The 5,913-nt window shown below is 46.6% G+C and overlaps 1 pseudogene; it reads right to left on the reverse strand.

The window, feature by feature from the left end:
• Nucleotides 1-901: 901 nt before the first annotated feature.
• On the reverse strand, nucleotides 902-4,826 carry LOC118571492 (annotated as a pseudogene).
• Between the last annotated feature and the right edge of the window lie 1,087 nt (nucleotides 4,827-5,913).

The raw sequence follows: 5,913 nt of genomic DNA on the forward strand, positions 1-5,913 counted from the left end.
ACTCTTCTGCAGAGGAGAGGAATCACATCCCGATCACCCACCATCCACTAGGCTCTGTACTAGACGCTTTTCTTACACTGTTGTTGTGAAATAACCTCCCTTGTCTGTGCCTCAGAGGAAGAGACACACATTGATTTACCCCAGGCCAGACGCGAGATTTGAAAGTTTGCCCCGGTTCTTTCCAAAGTTGCTGTTTTGAGTATGAGGCCCTAGTGACTGTAGACATTTGTGTTCCATCTGCTGCCCAGAGAGGCTCTGAGGCTAGCAGAGAAATAGAAGACTTCTGTAGAATAACAGTGTTTTCCTGAAACAGAATAAAAAAAAACACAGTGCAGGTGTGGCAAGTTCAAAGACAGCTTTGGAGCAGAGGAAATTGGAGCTTATGGTGACCTGCTTCCAAAGGCACTGGGGACCAGGATGACTTCTATCAAAAACCCTTCTCAAGGTGGTTTACACTAAAAAATCATATATTTTTAACTTTTACATTTTACTATAATAACGTGTCCTGCATGAATTCACTCCTGCATCGACAGTGTATTAGAGTTCCCTTATTTCCATGTCATCAGTGGCTGGCGTGACACTTCTTGTCTTCTTGCTACTAGCGGTTCTAAGTGGGGCAAGATACTTTCCTGGGATTTTGATTTAAATGTCTCTATTGCTTAGTAAAACCTTTGTCAAGATTCGTACTCAAGGTCTAGTGACTCTTAGGGGTCCTTAGATGGAGCTGATTGTCAACATCGTTATCCTACCTGTAACAGACTGCATTTTAATTATGGGTTCATGGGCTTCCCCGGCCTGGCGTGAGCATGCACTTGGGAGCAGTGAAGAATCCTTCTGTGACAACAAGGTCAATGTTGGTTTGTGGCAGAGGAGTTTGGTGTGAAGGAAGTATGAGTAGGCATCACTTGTCACTTGTACAAGTCAAGAGGAGTACTGCAATCTGATGTCCAGCCTCGCTGTTCTCCGTGGTCAAGGAATGTGCCATGTCTCCGCTAAACAGAGAATGAGGTGAAGAAGGCAAGGCCGTCAATAGACATTTCATTCAAGAAACATGGATTCAGCAAATGCCAGGCATTGTGCAGTGAGAGGGAGAACCGTAGCTCCAGTACCCCCTTCCTCCCCTCCACCCTGGCCAAAGGTCTTCCGTGTATATGTGTGATTATTTCCACCAGGTACTGGGGAGGTGGTGTGGAATTGGAGGAACTCAAGGCATTTCTGGGCCTGTGATGTGCTCATCAGAAAGACAAACTCCCAGATCTGTGGACTCCCAGATCCATTTGACTCAGTTGCCCAGTGTCTTCTGTAACTTGAGTGACAGCTGGTCATCTGACCCTGTCTGACCTTCTAGACACGGAGTGCTCAAGATTCCATGGGGCCTAAACATGCTCTTCTTTTTAGCAACAATGGGGCAGTAGCGGAAGTACCATTTACTGAGTACTTTATGTCTGCCAGTCCCCGTGGGGCACACAGTGTACCATCCCACCATTCCTGCAGCACAGTGTTGAAACACACCATCTTATCTGGTCCTCAGAATGACTTTGGGATAGATGGGTGGACTCCCTGCCCCCAACCCACCGTGTGTGTGTGTCCATGTGTCCATGTGCATATGCTCATATGAGTATAAACTCTCGTATAAGGTGTTCAATACTCCTCCATGCCCCTCACTCACCGGGGAGTGGGGGGCAACACACTGCAGAGGATTCAGTGGGGACAATACAGTCATCTTAGGTGGGACTGTCCTTACTGTCTTTGGTAATTTGTTTGGGCATCTTGAAGTTATTTGCCCAGATAATCTGCCGGCAAGTTAGTATATTATTCAACCTTGTGATTTTCTTTCTTTAGTTGATATTCATCTAGACATATTCTTTCCATTGTTTATTGTATGTATGTATGTATGTATGTGTATGTATGAAGATTTTCCTTTCTGCAATCTGGCTCTTTTCCTCACTCAATAGTACTCCCCAGAAACCTCTGAAAGTCAATTTCTTTAATAATTCAAATTTACCTTTAGTAGTTCATAAAGTACTGAATCCCTGAAGTACACTAATACACCTAACAATTTCCACATCTTTGGGTATGTTCTTTGCTTCTAGGTTCTTAATTTTTGTATTTGTGTGTGTCTTCAGAAACAATACCCACATTTAGAAGCCTAGCGTGGTGGTGCGCTTGCGAGACAGAGATGAGGATGTAATTTCTAAAGTGGCCACTAGATGGCAAAATTGTCCCACAGTGTTAGCAAAATCACACCGTTGAGTGTGTCTGCAGGCAGCAGGGGAGCTGGTTGCTGGATAAGGAGCCCTGTACAGGTGGAAGGGACTTCGGGCATTACCTGGTTCACTTCGTATATTATTATTATTGTTGTTGTTTGTCTTGGGAACTTTAATATCTGTGAAAAAGTCCCCTGAGCCATGCCCCTTTCCTGCCACTCTATGTTAGTCTGTGGCTAGCAGGCTCCAGAGCATAACTCACATGGCTCCCATTGGGGTGAATCCTGTTCTGTCCCAAAGACTAGCAGCATCAGAGGCCAGGGCCATCTGTGTAGAGTGCAGGAATGGGTCTCATCGGGACCCACCTGGCTGGGGACAGTTGCGACACAGACCCTGGTCCTGTGTGGGTGGGCCTTGTGGTGGCCCACCGGAAGTTACATGTAGGGACAGAGGGAGGGGGACATTGGTACCCCACGGTCAGAGCTCTTTAAAGGTCCCAGTGCTCAGCTGTGGGCACTGTCATGCCTCGTGGGCTGTCTCTGGGAAGAAAAGCGCCTTGCATCCTTGTACAGTGTCCTGAGGGCTATGAGCGATAGTCCGGGGGGTCCCCACAGATCTCAAGATCCTACGAGGACTGGTTCATTCCCAAAGAAGTGGGTTATAGCAGGAATCTTAAAGAGTCTTATTAATAAAATCATACCTGAGCCAGGTATTGGGGTGAAAGCTGGATGATCAGAGAAACAGAACAAGCCACAGCTACCTCACCTCTCCAGTTCCTCAGCTGATCCTGTTTCCTCAGGCTGGAAGCCTCTGGGTCCTCATCCGAAGGGGTCTCAGCTGAACTGTGTTGCTCCAAAGTCTAAAAGCTTAACCAGGCAAATGCTTCTAGTTTCTGGTCTTCATGCCTTATATATCTTCCTACTTTCTGCCATCACTCCCTGGGATTAAAGGTTCACTTCTTGGGATTAAAGGTGTGTGTCACCAAGCCTGGCTGTTTCCAATGTGGCCTTGAACTCACAGAGATCCAGAGGTATTTCTGTCTCTGAAGCTAGGATTAAAGGTGTGAGTGCCACTGCCTAACCTCTATGCTTAATATTGTGGCTGTTCTGTTCTCTGACCCCAGATAAGTTTATTAGGGTGCACAATGTTTTGGGGAACACAGTGCCACCACGGTGGGTGATGTCGAAGCTGTCCTCATCTAGGCTGTTGAGGCAGTAGTATTTATCCCAGTCTTAGGGGATAGGACACCCAAAGCTTATCATGCCTCCTAGGGAGAATCTCAGGCCCTTGCCAGCAAATTCTGTCTTCAGGGCTTCCACAAACTTCTCCCGGATCTTCTCCTTTTTGTCCAGTTCAGAGAACTTGACCTGCTTCCTCTAGGGTGCAGCTGTGGATGGGCAAAATGTTGAGCGTACCGTTCTGTAACTCAACAAGGTTGCACGATTCTTGGGCAGTCTGAGTAGGGTGGTGTAGCAGAGGCAGAAGCTGATCAAGTCCTGAAAGAGCCCCTCCCAAAGGGTGGTTCCCGATCGTTGGCTTGGAGGGAACCGGTTCATACTTGTACTGCACTGTCCCGTCTTCAGCCAACACATAATCAAACTTCTCAGTGACTTGATCCCGGTCACCCAGCTGCTCAGCGATTTTAGTCAGAACCATCCACCACACCAATCCGCACCCTACTTCTGGTGAGCTGGTGTGAGGGTCCCATCTACTTCAGGCAGAGTGAGTATGCACTCTTTTCTGCGGGGGGCCCTCAGTGGTGATAGCCGTGGCTGCAACTATGCATGCCAACCACTGTTGTCACCCATATGATTTTATTTTAATTGCAAATGTGGCACATACATGCATTCTAATTGTAAAGGATTCACTCTACACAACCCCTTTTCTGTGATGGTCCGCCACTCCAGAAAGAAACAGGCTTGACTACTTTGGGGCTATTGCTGTATAATCCTTTTTATGCAACATGCACGTTGTGTATTAGGGCATGTACTCATCCATCTTTTCTTAATTAGCATTAAGTAAGTGAGGAGAGGGCAGCACTGTCAGTACAGTGCAGATCCTGTTCTGTGAGCTCACACAGGCCTGCGTTTGAAGAGCTGACTGTAGCAATGGGTGCTGCAATTGGTCAAACTATTTAGCCCTCGTCCAGCCTCCATTTGCTCATTTCTCAAGCCGTTCCGGCCTCCTGAATCAAGTCAGGACATGAAGGTGATCTTAGCTCAGTGCCCGGCAGGTAGAAGCCTGTCTGAGAGCGTTAGTTTTCTTCCTTGTTACTCTCTCTCTCTCTCTCTCTCTCTCTCTCTCTCTCACACACACACACACACACACACACACACACACACACACACACACGAAATATTTGTGAGCTGGAGGGGAATGCCAAGTCTAATGTGGAGTTGGGCAAGGCTGAATTGACTGGAGTTCAGACTCAGCTCAGGCCTGTAATGTTATGACAAACTTTCACACGCAAAAGCCTGTGGCCCTCCCTACCATCTGTCTGTACTCAGCTCCAGTTTTCATGGGGGCCTGAATTGATGCTCTGAGAGAGATGTCATTGTCTGGGCCAAGGTCACGCACTGAGCAATAGAGGAACCCAAGGCCCAGGCCGCTCAGCACCATGCTTGACAGCGTCTCCTCCCAGTGAGCCACACTCAGCCATCAACACGTTCCGTGGTGTTTGCCCGTCACAACCATCTTTGATTAGAAAAGCAGCAGGTTGTTGTGGATGCTACATTAATGACATTGGAATGAAAAAAAAAAAAACATAAAAAAGATAATCATAAAACATTTTTCTCCAAACTGAAACAAATCCCAAAGAAAGAGTTAATCTGTCTCAGTTTAAAAAAGGAAAGAAAGAAAAGGAGAAAAGAAAGAAAAGAAAAGAGAAGAAAGAAAAAACAAAACAGAACAACAGGCTTCCTGACAAATTCAGCTGTGGAAGAGGCATCAGGTGACATGCAGGTTCCTGGAGCTGTTGTACCGCCATGCATGCAAGTTGCCCGACACGGCGCTGTTGTGGTGATATTTTATTTGTATGTTAATAAATAAAGTTTGCCTGGAGATCAGAGGAAATAGCAAGCTCTTTTAAGTAAACACAGAAGTCGGGCAGTGGTAGTACACACCCTTAATCCAATCACTTATCAGACAGGGTCTCTATGTGTCACTAGGGAACAGAGTCAAGCCTAGTGACACATGCCTTTAATCCCAGTACCAACCATAGAGACTTGGAGGTCTGTACAGACAGGCAGTGACAAGGAAGTGAGGTAGCTGGGCTAAGAATCAATGAGAGGGCAGAACAGCAAGGCAATAAAGGTGCGGGTAGGCAGGAAGTAGCTCTCTTGGGAAGCTGTGGCAGAGTGAGGTAAGGTTGGCTGGTGGCTATTCTTATTTCCCTGATCTCTAAGGCTTTCACCCCTATATTTGGCTCTGTGTTTTTTATTTAATAAGACAGTTTAGAAATTCGCCTACACACTCTCTCTTCCTATGAGCTGCTGAATGAGTCTCTTTCCCCTTGGGTGTGGAAGTCACTTTGGCCACCACAGTCTTCCCTGGGAGGAGCTCTCGGCTGCAGGGTTACATCTTATTTATCGCTTCTTAATAAACGGGAATTGTCTCTTTCCATGGTTTGTAATGAGTCTTTCTTTGGGCTGCCAGCTCCCAAATAATGACATGGAGACTTCTTATTAAGAATGAAAACTTGGCCTTA

The sequence above is a fragment of the Onychomys torridus genome, chromosome 21 (assembly GCF_903995425.1).
Source record: "Onychomys torridus chromosome 21, mOncTor1.1, whole genome shotgun sequence".
Lineage (NCBI taxonomy): Eukaryota > Metazoa > Chordata > Mammalia > Rodentia > Cricetidae > Onychomys > Onychomys torridus.